Source organism: Chrysochloris asiatica, unplaced genomic scaffold (assembly GCF_000296735.1).
Source record: "Chrysochloris asiatica unplaced genomic scaffold, ChrAsi1.0 scaffold00135, whole genome shotgun sequence".
NCBI classification, from domain to species: domain Eukaryota; kingdom Metazoa; phylum Chordata; class Mammalia; order Afrosoricida; family Chrysochloridae; genus Chrysochloris; species Chrysochloris asiatica.
The window spans coordinates 3584781-3603877 of record NW_006408653.1 but is presented as its reverse complement, the minus strand read 5'-3'; the positions used below and the strand labels follow the sequence as shown (position 1 = coordinate 3603877).

Here is a 19097-nt window from a genome sequence, read left to right as displayed (position 1 = left end):
CCCTAGCTCAATTTGCCTGGTGAACTCCTACTCACCTGGCAGCACTCTGTTCAGACAGATAATGTGAGGCTTTCTCTGACCTGTTCCCACTACCAGGACAAAGCAGCTGTCAGCTTCATGAAATGTGTCCAACATTCTAGTCACCTCCAAGTCCTACTCTTCATTGATTGAATAAGTGAATTCATGATTCTTTCCTCTCTATGGTTTACTGTACCTTGAACATTACTTATCAATGTGCTCATTGTACTGTGTGCTTGTGTACTTGTGTAAACCCTTAGCTGTGCTCAGAAGGATAGGAAGATACAGTCTGTTTCCAGAATCGCTTCCTTGTGGGAGATACTCTTACTGCCTACCCCAAAGCCATTCCCTGAACGTCTTCTTTGCTAACAGATCTTGCTCTTGTTTAAATAACCATGTGTTCAGAGATACTGCTGCCAGAGAGTGGTCTAGTTCTGACCAATGAAAGATAAAGGGAACATCTACAGGAGGTTTTTGAGAAAGCTTTTTCTCTCTGATAAGAAAACGTGAATGATAATTTTTTTTTTATGCCTTCCCCCTTCCTCTTGTTTGGAGCATTACTGTGTGAGGTACTGGAGAAATAAATCCAAGCAGCACTAAAGGCATTGGAGAAAAACAAGGCTCCAGGAATTGACGGAACACAAATGGAAATCTTTCATCAAACTGAGTCAGCACTGGAGACGCTCACTCATCTTTGCCAAGAAATTTGGAAGACAGCTACCTGGCCAACTGACTGGAAGAAATCCATATTTGTGCCCATTCCAAAGAAAGATGATGTAATGGAATGCAGAAACCACCAACCAATATCATTATATCACATGCAAGTAAAATTTTGCTCATAATTCAAAAATGGCGGTAGCAGTACATTGACAGGGAACTGCCAGAAATTCAGGCCAGATTCAGAAGAGAACGTGGAACTAGGGCTATCATTGCTGATGTCAGATAGCTTTGGGCTGAAAGCAGAGAATACCAGAAAGATGTTTACTTGAGCTTTATTAACTATACAAAGACTTTGACTGTGTGGATCATGACAGGCTATAGATAACATTGCCAAGAATGGGTGTTCCAGAACATGTAACTGTGTTAACGAGGAACCTGTAAAAAAGGCAGCCTTTCAAACAGAACAAGGGGACACTGAATGGTTTAAAAACAGGAAAGGTGTGAACAAGGGTTGTATTCTTTTACCATACTTAATCAATCTGTTTGCTGAGCCAACAGTCTGAGAAGCTGAATTATATGAAGAAGAACAAGGCATCAGGATTGGAGGAAGAGTCATTAACAACCTCACTGTAAAGAAAACAAAAATCCTCAAAAGTGGACCAATCAACAACATCATGATAAATGGAGAAAAGACTGAAGTAGTCAAAGACCTCATTTTGCTCGGATCAATCATCAATGCCCATGGAAGCAGCAGTCAAGAAATCAAATGATTTATTGCATTAGGCAAATCTGCTGCACAAGGCCTCTTTAAAGAGCTGAAGAGCAAAGATGCCAGTTTGGACTAAGGTGTACCATACACAAGCCATGGTATTTTCAATAGCCTCATATACATGGGAAAGCTGGACAATGAATAAAAAAGATCATAAAATAATACATTTGAGTTATGGTGTTGAAGGAGAATATTAAAAATACCATGGACTGCCAGAAAAACAAACACATCTGTGTTGGAAGAAGTACACTCTGAAAGTTCCTTAGAAGACAGACTTTGTCTCTCATACTTTGGACATGTTATCAGGAAGGACCAGTCCCTGCAGAAGGACATCATACTTGGAAAAGTAGATGGTCAGTGTAAAAGAGGAAGACCCTCAATGAGATGGATTGATACAGTGGCAGCGGCAATGGGCTCAAACATAGCAACACTTGTGAGGATGGTGCAGGACCAGGTAGTGTTTTGTTCTGTTGTGCATAGGGTCATTATGAGTTGGAATCAACTCTGTGACACCTAGTGACAATACTTGATGTTCTGGGCTGTGGCAGCCATCTTGAGACCATAGGCATAGGTCAGTAGAAATATAGAGATAGAAAAACTGTACAGAAAATAGAGTTCTTATACACATTCCTTCTCCTTTTATTAATATCTTGCATTCACTGTGGTACATTTCTATAATTGATGAACTGATGATGATATATTATTATTAACTAAAGTTCATAGTTCACATCAGCATACTCTCTTTGTGTTGTATAGTCCCATGGGCTTTGACAAATACATACTGTCATGTTTTCACCATCACAGTATCTTACAGAGAGTTTCACTGCCCTAAAAATACCCTGGACTCTACCTGTTTACCCTTCCTACCAGCTCCCTGACTCTATAGTTTTGCCATATCCTGAATGTCATCGAGTTGGACTCTATGTAGTTGGACAGTATGTAGACTTTCAGACTGGCTTCTTTCACTTACGAGCATACAATTAAGGTTCTTCATGTCTTTTCATAGCTCAGTAGCTTGCTTCTTTCTGTTACTGAGTAATATTTCATTGTATGGACTCACCACCGTTTGTTTATCCACTCATTGATTACAGGACATCTTGGTTGCATCCAGGTTTTGGCAATTAGGAATAAAGCTGCCATAAACATGTGTGCAAGTTTTTATGTGGATATAAATTTTCAACTCATTTCAATAAATTCCTAGGAGTATGATTGCTGGACAGTGCTTTGGTTTTTAACCACCACGACCTCCAATCTTGGCAGCCTGTATATAGTGGGACACTGGTAGTATGGTGGGTTAAGCATTGGACTTCTCACCAAAAGTTTGGTGGCTTGAATTTACCGTCTGCTCTGCAGGAGAAAGATGAGGCAACCTGCTTCCATAAAGATCTGGAGGCTCAGAAGCCCTGTGGGACAGTTCTACTTTGTCCCATCGTGTCACTATGAGTCAGAATCGACTTGATGGCAGTGAGTGGGTAGGTCACATGTAGTAGACTCTTCCCTTTTTCTCATAGTATGAAGGTGTTAGCAGTGGCCATGCAAAAAGGCTGTTCTTGTTTCCAGTAGGAGCAAGGCAGATCATCACATGACTAGAAGAATATGCACATACCTGGACACCCACATACATATACTGAGGGTTCAGTGGGGGGGGGGGGGGGGCTCATCTGAGGAGATGTAGCTTACATCTAGGTGCCCACACACATACACACACTGATGAGGAGCCAGTCCGTGTGGAGAGACACGGGTGCAGGATGTAGTGTGAGACAGGCTGAGGGCATGAGGAAAGCAGCCCCTTCCTGCTCCTCCCAACTGACTTCCCACGGCTGGTTTGTATGTTTTCATACCATGGCAACCATCTATGAGGGCAGCATGCAGTAATGAAGCTTAACCTTAGGACACTGTGGGGAGGTAGATGGGCCTGAAGATATCAGGTTCCTGACCTCCTGTCCTCCAAGCTTCTGCTTAGACCAGGAGATGCTATCCAACTCAGTCAGGGCCTCAGTCATTAGGAAATAGCATTCTCTGCTTACTCCCACTGCCCATCTAACCAGTTGGGCCTCCCTGCTTGGTCACACCAGCTCTGACTCTGGAACAGATTTGTTCTCGGTTTTTGACTGAACCTGGTAACACAATGATTAAGCACTTGGCTGCTAACCATAAGGTTGGTGGGTCAAATCCATCAGTGGCTCCACAGGAGAGAAGAGCAGGCCATCTGCTGCTGTAAAGATTACAGCCTCAGAAACCCTATGTGACAGTGGTGTGCTGTCCTTTAGTGTAGCTACGAGTCAGAATGGACTTGATGGCACACAACAACAATCTGTCTAAATGTTCCAGGTGAGTTCCAGTACCAGCTCCTCCTGGAACCCGTCCCTAATTTCCCCAGCCCAAAGAGCTCTTTTTTTTTTCCCCAGAAATCATCTTGTAGTTACTATATTATCTGTGGTATTCATATTATGAATATGATATATTCAGCGGCTCCTAATATGTGCCAGGCACACTAAGTGCCTAATGTTCATGTGGGTATTTTGGGGCTGGAAGTACTCAGCTCAGCTTCCATCTTCATGACCACAAGTTCTCGTTGGCTCCTGAACTAGGCAGGACTGAGGGTGCGGTTTGTGGAGGCTTGGATGGGTCACTAGCTGAACCTCACCTTTCTCAGCTGTAAAAACGAAGATGGCAGTATCTACTCACAGGTTTGTTTGAAGGACCAAGGAGATGATGAGATAGTGTACCCTGTTATGGATTGTATTCCCCAAAAAAGGCATGTTAAAATTTTAACCTCTGTACCTGTGAAAGTGAAGTATTGGTATGGCACTGTAGGATAGCACTGGACTACTACCCACACTGGTGGTTCAAACCCACCAGTTTTTACTTGGAAACCCCATACAGGGGTTACTAGGGGTCAGAAATGACTCACTGGACTGCACTTAACACCACCACCAACAACAACCTGTGAAAGTGACCTTGCTTGGAAATGAGGGTCTTTGATGTTATCAGTTAAGACAACACAAAATCACACTAGAGTTGTTAAGTGCCTTCCAGTCAATTCTAACTCACTGCAACCCTTTATAGGGTTTCCAAGGAGTGGCTGGTGGGTATGAACTGCCAACCTTTTGGTTAGCAGTCCAATGCTTATCCTACAGCACCAGACCAGGATACCCACATCATAGTAGTTGAGTCCTAATTCCATTTAAGTGCTATCCTCATAAAAGAGGAAAGAGACAGAGGAAGGAGGGCTTGTAAAGATCCAATTACAAGCCAAAGAAATGCTTGAGGCTACCAGAAGCTTTCCGGTCCTGGAGTAGCATTGTGAGATAAACACCAGTTGCTCCTCAGAAACCCTATACAGAGTCACTATGAATTGGAACCAACTCACCAGCACTTAATACCACCACCATTACTATCAGAAGCTGAGAGAGATAAGGAAGGCTCTTCCCCTAGAGCAGACAGAACACAGAACATGGCATTGCCAATGCCCTGACTTTGGACTTGTAGCCTCCAAAACTATAAGACAATAATATTCATTTTTTAGCAACCACCTAGTTGCTGGTGTTTTATTATGACAGCCCTAGGAAACCAATGCCATGCCTCACACAATCATGAACATGATAATCCTCTGCCTTTCTCCATGCCAATCCCACTCTCTACCCCTAAATCTAGCCAATAACGAAACAAACCACCATGTTTCTCTTAGGATCGCTCAAGCACTCACAGTCTTGCATGAAGAATTAAGTCCTGTCTTCCAGGAGAAAGCACCTCTAGTGTTTTCACACAATTGTTTTCATTGACTGCTCCTATCACCTCCAGGACAGGAAGCTCTATTTCTACTCAAAGATGATGAAACCAGGACTCAGAGAGGCTGAGTTTCACCTAAGATCACAGAGCTAATAAGTCATGGAGATATACTCAGAATTAGGCTTGTGATGCAAAAGAAACCATAAGCAAACCTCACTTGGGTACCATGAAGATGCTGAGTCTGCACATCCCCCCAAAAAGTCAAACTTCTTGTCATTGAGTTGATTCTGTAGAGTCCCAGTGTTAAAGAGTAGAACGGCTCCGTAGGATTCTTGGCTGAAATCTTAATGGAAGCAGATTACCAGGACCTTCTGTGGTTCACTTTGGCACCTGGAGATTTATAAGGAATTTATAAAGAAATCTATAAATTTTGTGTAATGCCAATCAAAATTGCAACATGATTTTCTTGTGTGTGAAATTTAACAAGCCAATTCTAAAACTAATCTGGAAGAATAACTATGTCAGAATGTTGTTGTTAAGTGCCATTGAGTCGTTCCAACCCATAGTGACCCTGTATAGGATTTCCAAGGAGCAGCTGGTGAGTTTGAACCTCCAACCTTGTGGTTCAAACCGACTTTGCAGCCCAGTGCATTAACCCACAGTGCCACTAAACCAAGGGATATTTGAGAACGAAGTACAATAAGAAAGAATGTGCTCTAGTAGCTATCAAAACATCATCAAGCAATTCTACTTAAAATGGTCTTGTGCTGGCTGGCACAGGAATAGGCAAATGGGTCACTGTCACAGGAGAGAGTGAAAAAGGGTTCTTGTATAAAGTAACCTTTAGAATCAGTAAGGAAAAGGTTGTTGTTGTTAAGTGACTTAGAGTTGATTCCAACTCATAGCGACCCTGTATAGGGTTTTCAAGGAGCAGCTGGTGAGCTTGAACTGCCAAATTTGCAGATCAAACTGACCTTGTGGTCCAGCACATTAACCCACAGCAGTACACCAGGACTTCTTATATAAAGTAGCTTTTCAAATCAGTGAGGAAAGGATGGCTCTTTAATAAATAATGTAGAGACAATTGGCTATCCTGCTGGGAAAAATATCACATTAGATTCCTGCTTCTCACAATTCACTAAAATCAATTCCAAATAGATTAGCTATATAAATGTAAAAAACAAAAAACCACACAAACAAAAAAAACTATTAAAAGAAAATATAGGAGAATTTGCTTTTATACCCAAAGAAAGTTATACTTTGGGGTAGAAAAGGCTTTCTTTTGCAAGACATAAAACACAGAAACCATGAAAGAAAAGATTGCAAAGGATCACATTAGAAGATTCTGATAGAGTGGAAGAAAATGTGGAACAAAACTTAAAATTATTACAAAAAAAAAAGATCAGGATTACTGGACAGAAAGAGACTGGAGCAACCCCATACTGGCTTTTGGCTTTTGGTCACCCTTCGGCTCTGAAACAGAACTCACCCTCATGACTCTGTTTTTAGCCAAGCAGTAGATTGGAATATGTTGCTGTTGCTGTTAAATGCTGTCCATTCAGTTCCAACCTATAGCAACCCTGTACAGGGTTTTCAAGGAATGACTGGTGAGCGTGAACCACTGACCTTGTGGTTCAAACCAACTTTGCAGTCCAGAGCATTAACTCACAGTATGCTCACCAAGGAATGGCCAACCATTCAGTATCAAAAGGGCAACATTTACTTCAGGAGGGTGGAATGAATGGAAGTTAGAGTCTCAAGAGGAAGTGAGGCAACTGTTGTTACATGGAGGGGACTGTTATCCTTGAGATGAAACAAGTGTATGATTTGTTGAATGTAAAGCTGATGATCTTCTCTTGAAGTAAACCTTCACTCAATTCTCAACTAACAATAAAAACTAAAAAAAAGAAATTGCTAAATTTAATTACATTCAAATTTAAAACTGCTGTGTGACAAAAGACCACAAATACTGTTAAAGGACAAATGCCAGACTGGAATAAGTTATACATACAAGAAAAGGATTCATAGTCACAAGATATCAACAACTCTCACAAATAATAAGTAAAGGTAAACCACCCAACAGAAAAGTGGGCTCCAAACCAAAACTACTGCTACCAAGTTGATCCCCACTCACGCTGTATAGGGTTTCCAAGGCTGTACATCTTCACAGGAGCAGAAAACTTGATCTTTCTCCCAAGGAGCAACTGGTGGGTTTGAACTGACAACATTGTGTTTAGCAGCTCTGTGCTTAACCTACAGCACCACTAGTGCTCCTTCCCCTACTCTCTACTCAATAAATTCCTCATCACAACCACCCTCACATGCTGAACATGCAGGGTTTTGTGGGGTTTTTTTAATGTTTTATTGTGAATTATGTGATAGTTTACATGGGAGAACATTAGTTTTACATTCATTCTATCATATATTGTTTCATTGCCATGGCTACAATCCCGTCCATGCATTATCAACCAACCAAAGGGTATACCCTGCAAGCCTGTCCCCAGTCATCATCACACAGCCCCTCTCCCTCTCTGGATCTAAAGTCCCCAACTGCTCCATCTCTCCACATCATCGTCTCTTCCTCCATCTCAGGCATCACTGCTTCTCTGGGTAGGGTCCCGCTCTCTGCTCTTCTCCCTTGATGGTCCTAGGGACCTCCACTCCTAGACTGAAAAGCTAATCACTCCCCTCCTTGCTATAAAATGTCTACCTTTACATTTCCGACCCTCACAATCAGTCCTGATAACAGTTATTCACTATTGTATCACATTTCATTGCATCAGCCCCACCTAGTCAGATTGAATACTACTCACTGAAGATTCTACCTTCCTCCAGGCCCTCTGGATCTAGGTTCCCTCTTGAAAGCTTGTAAGCCAGTCACTTCTTGCCTTTGTAGCCCCACCCCACCCCCATTTTGGGTAGCCAATGTCCAAGTTGCCCATCCATGTCTACTCGAACATGCATCATTGAAAAGGCTTTGTACCGTTTCTTGCACTAGACCCCAAACCCACTGCCATTGAGTTTATTCTGACTTATGTCAACCCTGTATAAGGTTTCTAAAACTGTCAATTGGTAAGGGAGCAGAAAGCCTCATCTTTTTCCCAGGGAGCAGCTGGTGGCTTTGAACTGTGACCTTGTGGTTAGCAGTCCTGTGCTTATCCAACAGTGCTCCCAGGGTTCCTTGAGTGATATCTGGTGGTAGTAGTGGTGGTGATGTGTCATGTAGTCAGTTCCAACTCATAGAGACCCTATGTAGGATTTTCAAAGTCTTTATTAGAGCAGAAAGCCTCATCTTACTCCCAGGGAGCCACTGGTGGATGCAAATTGCGGGACTTGCAGTTAGTAGCCCAACATGTAACCCACTACATAACCAGGGCCCCTGGGTGATGGCTAGGAACAGTCAATTCACATAAGGGGAAATGCAGATGGCTAAGAAATATGAAAATGCTCTCAGCCTTACTAGTCATTAAGGGAATGCAAGTAAAGATAATACTGAGTTAACATTTTTTTACTCATCAGATTTGTAAAATTTTCAAAAGATTAGTAACAGCCACTGTTGGCAAGAATTCAAGGGCAATAAATACCTCTTTCACTGTTACTGCAAGGAGCCCTAGTGATGCATTGGTTGAGCGCTCTGTTTTAAACCAAAGGTGGGTGGTTTGAACCCACCAGTTGCTCAGCAGGAGAAAAATTTGGCAGTCTGCTTCTATTAAGCTCACAGTCTTGGAAACCCTATGGGGCAGTACTACTCTGTCACGTGGGGTTGCTGAGTTGGCATAGATTCAATGGCAGTGGAATGGTGGGTTAATTTAGTAAGACTGGAAATTGTGATGGTATTTATAGAGGGCAATCTGGCCATATCTATTGAAATATAGAATGCCCATGCCCTTCAACAGAGTGATTCCATATCTCCATCTGGAGAAATACTCTCAAATACACGAGGAAGTTTGCTCACAGAGGTTAGTGGTGACAGAAATGTGAACAATCAGGAACAACCCACTCACTGACACAGAATGGGCTAGATTTCTGAATGTCCACACTAGTAATGGTCTGCTGAGGTCTGCAAAAGAGGTACGCTGCTATATCTTTGGATTGAATCCCACCAAAAATATGTGTTGGAATATACCTATACCTGTAGATGTAATCCCATTTGGGAAGAGGGTCTTTGTCATGTTAATGAGACCCTATCAATGTGATATGTGTTTAAAACCTAACCACTTTTGACTTATAAAGAGTAGATTAGGCACAGAGAAGCAAGCACTAATGGAGAAAGACGCCATGTGGGGATAGCCAACCAACCAAGGAATGCCAGGGTTACAGAAATGGAGACAGAAATAGAGCCTTCTCTTAGAGATGAGCCCTCTAACTCCTTAAACTGTGAGAAAAATAAATACTTCTTCTTTAAAGTCACCCACTTATGGTATTTCTGTTGTAGCAGCACTAGAAAGCTAGTTACTTCTGAAATGAAAAAAGTCTTGTTATAAGAGAAAAGCAAGTCACAAAACACTATGACTTAACTCATAGGATTGGTTTTCTGTGTTTGAAGGCTTAGGGCCATAATCTCATGGGACAATTCAGTCAATTGATATAGTGTATAGTTCATAAAATTAATGTTCTGCATCCTAACTTGGTGAGTAGTACCTCAGGTCTTAAAAGCTTGTGAGCAGTCATCTAAGATACAACTATTGGTCTCTAATCATCTGCAGCAAAAGAGAAGGAAGGAAGCCAAAGACTCAGAGAAGAAACTAGTCTATAGGACTCATGGCCTATACAGTCCACAGCTTCATCTGCCCTGAGACCAGAGGAACTAGATGGTGCCTGGCTACCGCTACTGACTATTCTTATCAGGCCATAATATATGAATAGAATGGGAGAAAAATGTGGAACTGAACTCAGTTCTTTAAAATTCTAGATATAAGGACGGAGCTCTGTTATTACCGCTTCCTATATCGCCATCAGTTCAGCATGCTGCCCTTTAACATTGTCTACTTTCTGGTTGGAGTGTGCTATGAGGCCTTACGCATATTGCTGGCTGACCAGGGCTAGAGCTGGAAAGAGGGAGTGGTAAACAAGGAAAACTTGCTGCAGGGCCAGCTCAAGACCTCCTGTCTGTATGGGAAGTTCCCCAAGTTCCAGGATAGAGACCTCAGCCTGTACCAGCCCAACGCCATCCTGCAGCACCTGGACCGCTCCCTCAGATTCTATGGGATGGACTCTCGGGAGACAGCCCTGGTAGACATGGTGAATGATGGCATGGGCACTTCAAGTACATCACCCTCATCAATACCAAAAATGAAGCAGGCAAGGACGGCTACATGAAGGCACTGTCCAACTACCTAAAGCCCTTTCAGACTCTGTTGTCTCAGAATAAGGGGGGGGGGGGCACAATCCTTCATCGTGGGTGACCAGATATCCTTTGTCAATTACAATTTGTGGGACCTGCTGGTGATCCACCAGGTGCTGAGCCCCAGCTGCCTTGATGCCATCCCCCTGCTCTCAGCCTACACAGTAAGACTCAGCACACAGCCCAAACTCAAGGCCTTCCTGCCCTCCCCTGGACACCTGAACCTCCTCATCAATAGCAACGGGAAATAGTGAGGGCCAGGGAAACATGAGGGCCATGGGGCCTTTGGGTGGGAGCAGGGTGTCTTCCTCCCATTTCCAGGACCAATAATAGTTGTAGGAGAAAAAAAAAAAAAAAGGTCTATACTTATTGGACCAATTAAAACTTCATGACTCCCTTAAACTATAATCTTTAAATCTTGAACCAAAACTACACCTTGCGGTCACCTTTTAGCTAAATAATAGATGGACTCACAAAATGGAGACTATCACTTGTGAGTGCTGTGTTCCTTTAAAAAGTCACCTATAAGAGGGCTTCAAAAAGTTCCTGGAAAAGGGAAATTAAAAGATGATGCTGACTTTTGGCAAAATGGTGGACTTGGCAGACACATTACACGAAACCGTTACAACAAAGATATGAGAGAGCAAATGAAATAGGCACAGATGAAAATCCTGAAATTCTAAATTCCAGAGGAAAGTTTAGAGAAATGGATTGAGTGCTTGCTGGGAGGAGAAGTGGAGCAGGGATGGCGAGAGAGGGAGGTGAACAGCCAGATGCAGTTCCATCATCTTGAATTTTGGTGAGCAACTGTGGTGACAGAAGATGACCTGGCATAGCAGACTCACACAGGTGATGGGAAAGGTGCAATTTCTTCTTTTTTCTCACACTCTCCTGGTGACTAGACGTGTGGCCAGCTCCCACTCTCATCTACCTCTAGCTTAGACCCTGCTCTCTGGAAGTTCAGAGTCACCTGCTTGTGAGCCACAGTAATGTGAGGCTGGGCCAGCTGTGCTGCTTTGGGGCCTAGATTCAGGCAATCTCAGCTTCAGACCTACAGAACCTGCAGAGCTACCGGACCAAGATTAGTCTAGCAGAAACCCTTATAACCTGCCAACCTGCTCCCAACTGCCCTGTGGTCCTAATAGACACTGAAACCAGCTCCATCAAGGGCCTTCACAAATTACTTCCAGATTGCAGGCTCTGAACTTAGGTAACACCTAGGACTATAGGAACTCCATCTAAGGCCAGGACTGGCAAGAGCCCCACTAGAGTTTCTCCTCTCCAAGTCCAACAGCTGCATTGTGTTTGTTTGTTTGTTTGTTTGTTTTTGCTTATTTTCCTTTCATGGTTTCATTGTTTTTGTTCACATATTATTTCTTCTTCTCTTTCCATTCCCTTGAATTTTATCCTATGTCCACTTTTGTCTTTCCTACTTTTTTCTGTTTTTTATTTCCCCTCTTCTTTCCCCCACCCACTTCTTAGCTTTCTTTACTCTTCTTTATTGTCTTTACTTTATTCTCTACTCTCTTTCTCTTTTCATCTTCTTTTTCCCTGGTGTTTCTAAGTTATTCCATTTTTCAAACTTTTTCTCTTATTATTCTCTTCTAAAGCTCCATTTTCCTGCCCCTCTTTTCTCTTTTTAGTTATTATATTCTTTTTTTTCCTAATTGCTAGTTTTATTTCCTTTTTCTCCTTTATTATTTTTTCTTTTCACTGTTGCTTGCTTGCTTGTTCTGTTTTGTTTTCTTGTGTGTGTTTATGTGTGTGGGTAATCCTCGTTCCCACCCAACAGGAGACAATAATTGTGCCCATACAGTCTAGCCACAACCTTTGCAGCTCCACCCACTGGACAAGAGTCTATACTAGTTCCTATACCACCTGATCCATAACAGCCATATACCAACAGCCAACACCAGCCAAATCCACCCTAAACTGAAGTTCATGAACAGTGAACAGAAAACTGTGCACACGATTCCATTCTCTAACTACACCAACAGTAGACAGTTGGTAAGAGCCTAAGAACACATCAACACATAATCATCAGTTAAATACAAATACAACAACATCACAATATCCCACAGTCAACAGACTATTTTAGCTCACATAAAGAAACAAGAGAGAATGGCTCAAAGAAATGACCAAGATGCAGAGCCAGAAAATGTTTCTGTGGAAGAAAAAGTAATGGAACTAACTGAAAACAAATGATATGCCGGTACTTCCAAAGAATTGACAGAAAGCAAGGAGAACACAGAAAACACTTTAGAAGAATTCAGGAAAACACTACAAGAACACATAGACAAAACAAATGCAAATTTTAAAACAATACAAAACCTGTGATTAGAAATCCAGAAGACTAATACTAAGATTTCAGAAATGGACAATACATTGAAAGGCAAAGGAGTAGATTCCAGGCAATGGAAGCCTGAATTAGTGAGCTTGAATATAAATCTTTCAATAGTAGTATGCTAGAACAATCAGAAAAAATAATGAAAAAATCCAAAGAAAGCCTAAGAGTTATGTGGGACACAATGAAGAGGAATAATTTATGGGTGATCAGAATGACAGAACATAAAGAGACAATAAAAAGTACAGAGAAAATCATCAGAGTTGCTGGGAGAAAAGTTCCCTAACATCATGAAAGGTGAGAACATAAGCAAACAAGAAGCTGAAGGAACCCCAAACAGGATAGATGCCAAAAGAAATCACCAAGACACATCATAATCAAACTTGCCAAAACCAAAGACATGGAAAGAATCCTGAGAATAGCTCAGGAAAAATTAAAAGTTACCTAAGAAGGACAACCAATAAGATTAAACTCAGATTTCTCTGCAGAAATCATGCAGGCAAGAAAGTAAATGGAATGACAGACAAAACTCTGAAAGAAAAACATTGCCAACCAAGAATCATATACTCAGCTGTCCCTTAAATATGAAAGTGAAATTAGGAATTTCCAGATAAACAGAAATTAAAGGAATTTGCAATAACCAGACCAATTTTATTTAAAAAAATACTGAAGGGTGTTCTTTGGACTGAGAACCAACAACAACAGACAACAACCTGAGATTTTATGACAACACCACCCAGAACCCAATTCAGATATAGAAGTATTTAAAGTAAAACAAACCTACAAGATTGAAAATAGGGAACCAGAGATACCAATTTATAATGAAGTCAACTACAAAGCAAAAAGAGGGAAGAGTGTACATACAGAACTTCCAAATGGTGAGAAAATCAAGTAGGCTTCAAGATAAAACAGACTGTTTTAAACAGGGAAAAATAATACATTACAGGGCAATCTCAAAGAAAATGAATATACCTTCACATCAAAATAAAAAAAAGGAAAATCAGAAATATTTAGTAAACATTAATGCAACAGAAATGAAAATGAAAAGAAACCCCACAAACAAAATGAACTCAGCACAGAAAATTATGTGTAATAAAGAAACCAGCAGCACCACAAAAATACACACAGTAAAATGAGAGCAATCAGTTCATACCTATCGATAATTATACTGAATGTAAATGGATTAAATGCACCAGTCAAAAGACAGAGATTAGAAGACTGGATAAGAAAACAGGATCTTTCAATATGCTGCTTACAAGAGACACAAAAAAGATGGAGACAGCCTAAATGCCCATCAACAGAAGAATGATAAAACAAGCTTGGGTAAATACACACAATGGAATACTATACAATATTGAAGAATAATAATGAATCTGCAAAATACCTCATAAGATGGATGGATCTGGAGGACATTATGCTGAGTGAAATTAATCAATCACAAAAGGACAAATATTGTATGAGATTAATGTTGTAAAAAGTTAAGAAGAGATTTCTTGATAATGGAAACATTCTATGATGGTTACAGGAAGGGGAAGAGAAAATTATTCATGGGCTAGAGAGTTGACACATGTTAACATGGGTGACAGGGCAGGCCATACACAACAAGAGGATGTTAGCAGAGGAAAGATGAAGGTTGTGGGAGACACTGGGAGGAATGCAACAGTTAAAGTGAATAGAGCTAAATACTGTTAGTCCTAGTGTGGTGCTGTGGGCTAATGCGTCAGACTGCAAGGTCGTTTGAACTGCAAGGTCAGTGGTTCAAGCTCACCAGCTGCTCCTTGGAAACCCTATACAGGGTCACTATGAGTCAAAATCAACTCAATGACACTTAACAACAACAACGATGGTACAAGGAGGGGATTGCAGTCATTGTAATGAAGCAAAGTATATGATTTATTTAATGTAAAACTGATGGTCTGCTCTGTAAATCTCTCAATTCACAATTTAAAAAAGAGAGAGAGAAAGAGAATGCCATTTCTCTATGAACAATTACTGTTAAGCAAAGATGAAAAGGTAAGGAAGGGGTCAGGGGAACGAGATTACTAGAAACAGAATACCCAGAGCGGAAATGATGAGAATGTTGACACATAGTGAAAAATATAACCAATGTTACTGGGTATCATGGACTAAATAGTGTCCCTCCACAATATTTGTCAATTTAAAGAGGCCATAATTCTCAGTATTACGGAATTACACTTCATTTTGTGATCTATAATTATCCTAAGGAGCTCTGGTAGCATAGTGGTTATGAATCGGACTGTGAACCGCAAGGTCAGCAGTTCGAAACTACCAGCTGTTCCATGGGAGAAAGATGAGGCTTTCTGCTCTGGTAAAGATTTACAGCCTCGGAAACCCTGTACAGGGTCGCTATGAGTCAGAAGTGAGTCTATGGCAAACCACCACCGGCGTCATACATGTATTACTTATGGAACAACAATACCACATTTAAGATAGCCAGAAAAACCAGCTCTTGCTCAATGCGCAGCAGTTTATGCCCCTAGCTTTCAGCCCTGCTCAGTGCTAGTACACTGGACCTGTTGCATAGATCCCATGTCTAGTTCCTGACTGCTCACGTCACTGCCCACGCTTACCACCTTCACCACACGGGGCTCTTGACCTGGGTTCTCAACCTGTGCCATTTAGCCTTCTTGAATCCTGTTGTCTGCCCTGGTCAGGAACAGAGGGGAATTGGGCATAATCCTACTTCCAAGAGAGCACATTGGTCTAGTAAAATAAGGGCAATACAAAAGCTTCAGGAAAGATGCAACTGGAGAAACCAAGGAAGACTTCCTAAAGAAGGTGGCATTTGAACTGGGGCTTGAAAGATGGATAGTTTTAATCTCTTGCCTCATTAAGTTAAAAAATGTATAACACCATTATAGAAAATTTTAATAACCAAGGAAAACCATCACCCATAATCCTATCACTATAATACAAAAAATTTTGTGAATTCCTGTAAGTGTTCACAAAGTACACATAAACTTAGGTTTGAAATCTAAATAAGACATATGTGGGGGTTAAACAACAGACCATGTCATAGACAATATTCATATTCATTATGATTACTTTTAATGGCTGAGCAATATGTCATCCAATGAATGTACTATGATTAAATTACCCATTCTTCTATTGTTGGATGTTTAGAGTGCTCCTTTGTTTTAATGCTGCAATATGCAGCATGTAGATTTTTTTCTTTATTTCTTTTTGGATTATTTCCTTGGAATGAGTAAATTCTCAGAAGTGGAAATACTGGGTCGAAATTTATGAACACTTTATGGCCCTTGAAACATGTTGCCAAATTGCTTCTAAAAGCATATTTCCAGAGTACACTGAGGGCTTTGTTAGCAAATATCAGTGGTATGGGGATGAGATGGGGACCCCACTTTTAGAAAATAGGTATGCCAGGACAGGCTTCTGTGATTTTTCCCTTGAATGCCATGACATGCCCAAGTCATAGAATTCTGTGGCCAATGATGTTGGCTGGCAAACTCAAATTCAGTAGCCACTGTTATCCTCCTACCATCTGTGGCCAAAGTCTGATAATCTCTTTTCCAGCTTCTTTTGTGAACATGTGACTCAATTCTAGCCAAAAAGATGTAAGTGAAACCCTGCTAGAGTGCTCCTAAGAAGGATTTCTTTCTTCTTTCTTCGTTACTTCCTTTCTATTTTTCTACGTTTTTCAACCAGTCTCCTGAGTCTTTCAACTGAGAAGTTGAAAAGGCTTTAAATTTCATGATTCCAGGAAAAGATGTCATCGGTACCATCTCTCCTTCCATATTCCTGCCCTGAATACAGATGTATACCTGGAGCTTCAGTTGCCGTTGTTGTTGTTTTTAGTGCCGTTGAATTGGTTCCAACCCATAGTGACATTGTATAGGGTTTCCAAAGAGCAGCCGGTGAACTTGAACCGCCAACCTTGCAGTTCAAACAGCTTTGCAGTCTGATGCATTAACCCACAGCGCCACACCAGGACTCCCTAATTCTTGTTAGGTGGAGAAAGAAAACACGTACACCGTATTTGATTAAATTTATTCTGTTACTTACAGTGAAACGCTTCCTAACTGATACAAAACTCCACTATGCCCTACCTCCCTCAGACAGCATCTGGGACTCAGACTCCAGACCTGCTAGACAGAGTTTGATTCTGTCTCTTGGAACAGGTGACCTGATTGCTGCAGTCCAGCACATTTCCTGCCCGCCCACCTGCAGTCTCGGCTGTATCGTCTTCCTGGGTCTGGGCACATGTATGAGACCTGTCTTTGTTATCTAGTACTGCTATAGCAGAAATACCACAAATAAATAGCTTTAACAAACAGAAATTGAGTTCCTCTGTTTTGAAGGCTAGAAGTCTGTATTCAGGGCGCTGGCTTTGGGAAAGTTTTCTTTTTCTGTCTGCTCTGGAGAAACATCCTTGTCTCTTCAACTTTTGTTTCCCAGTTTCTTGGAGATCACCTATCCTCCATCTCTACTTGCTCATTTGTTTTTTTAAAATCTCTTTTATATCTTAAAAAAGATTGACACAAAATACATCCTACATTACTCCTGCCTCATTAACATAATAAAGACAACCCATTATCAAATGGGATTATAACCACAGGCACAGAGGTTAGGATTTACAGCACATACTGTGGGGCACATGATGCAATCAGTAATGGGGTCTCCATGCCTGATACCTGCTTCTGTGCTCCCCGAGCCTTGCTTTTTCCTTTAAGAGCAGCCTCTGGGCCAGAACCTTGTGTTCAGAATATACTGACCACAGGATCTCAAGAGAATCCTGAGCCCAAAAGTCTGTGAATCATTTCTGGTTCTACCCCTCATCAGTTTCTTGTAGAACCTTGGTCAAGTCACTTCAACTCTCTGAGCAAAAATCCCCTCATCTGTAAAACACGGTTGAACAATTAGGTTGCTTGCAAATTTAGACATGCAAATCAGGTAACATGGTAGATGCCCATCAATGTCTTCCATTTGAAGGCAACCAAGGTTCTCAGAGGTGCAGCAGGAACCCCACACCCAAACCATCTTGTAGCAGAACTGGGGATGGAATCTAGTATGCCAAGTCTCCATCAAGGCATGTTCCAGTAGTCCAAGTGGCCTCTCTGGGGAGACCTGGTGCTGGGAGTGACACAGAATAGAAACTGTAGACAAGGGTTGTCCCAAGGAGGGCAACATGGTGTGCCCCTGGGCTGGTGTTTACCATATTACACCACAGTCTCCTCAGAGAGAAGAGGAGCGGTGGCTTCTGTGCCACCACAGGACCTGCGGGGTCTGAGGAGACCTGGAGAGCTGGCGGGACTGTTTCCAGGCTCTCTCCCAGTGGCCAGGGTCAAGGTCAGCCTGCTCCCCTCAATCCTGGATGGGAGGGGAACCTTCCTCAGGTCTCTCCAGCACATTCCCTGCTGATAACTTGAGGAACATTCTCCAAGCCAAGACAAAGGATATGTGCTTTGTCAAAAGATTCTTTCCATGGCAGAATGTATTTATTTGAAAGTTCTTATCCAGGAATAAAAATGGATTCCACTAGAGGTTTACAGTTCACTTTAATTGGTTTACAGTTCACTTTAATTGGATGGAACACAAATATGTGCAGCCAGGGTCATCTTGGGCACAGTGACTCCTGTCAGGAGAGGGTTCCTTCCAATAGTGGCAGTGGAGAACTGGTACAGGTGGCTGTGCCTTGAACACTTTCTCCCAAATTAGCAACCTTTCAAGAATTTTTCAAGGGAAGGATTATGAAACCAGAATGAAAAGATGTAAACAGAGGCGTGTAGAAGCAAATCTACAGTCACAGGGAGCAGATGATCCAAGAGAGGCATCTTTATTATTCATTAGCCTCCCCCACAAACATACAATTTACCAGCTCTGCAGGCCCTGCACCCACACCCGCACACCCAGACGACTCCTCTAGGGTTGGGGAGAAGGGAATTCAATTCCCAACCCCAAAGACACTTTCCATCGATGGTCAATAGTCACCTGCAGCCTAAGAGAGCAAGAGCTAGAAAGGAGAGGAGTGAAAGGCAGGAGGGACAGCAGTGGAAGTTGTTAAGTGCTACTGAGTAGGTTCAGACTCATAGCAACCCTGTGTCGGGTTTCCAAGGAGTGACTGGTGAGTTTGAAGCACCGATCTTTCGGTCCAATGCTTATCCTACAGTGCCACACCAGGACTCCAGATGGAAGTTGTTGTTGTTGTTAAGTGCCATCAAGTCGGTTCTGACTCATAGCCATCCTGTTCT

At 41.8% G+C, this 19097-nt stretch overlaps 1 pseudogene; it reads left to right on the top strand.

The window, feature by feature from the left end:
• The first annotated feature begins 10144 nt into the window (after positions 1-10144).
• Positions 10145-10774, top strand: LOC102814484 (annotated as a pseudogene).
• The last annotated feature ends 8323 nt before the right edge of the window (positions 10775-19097 follow it).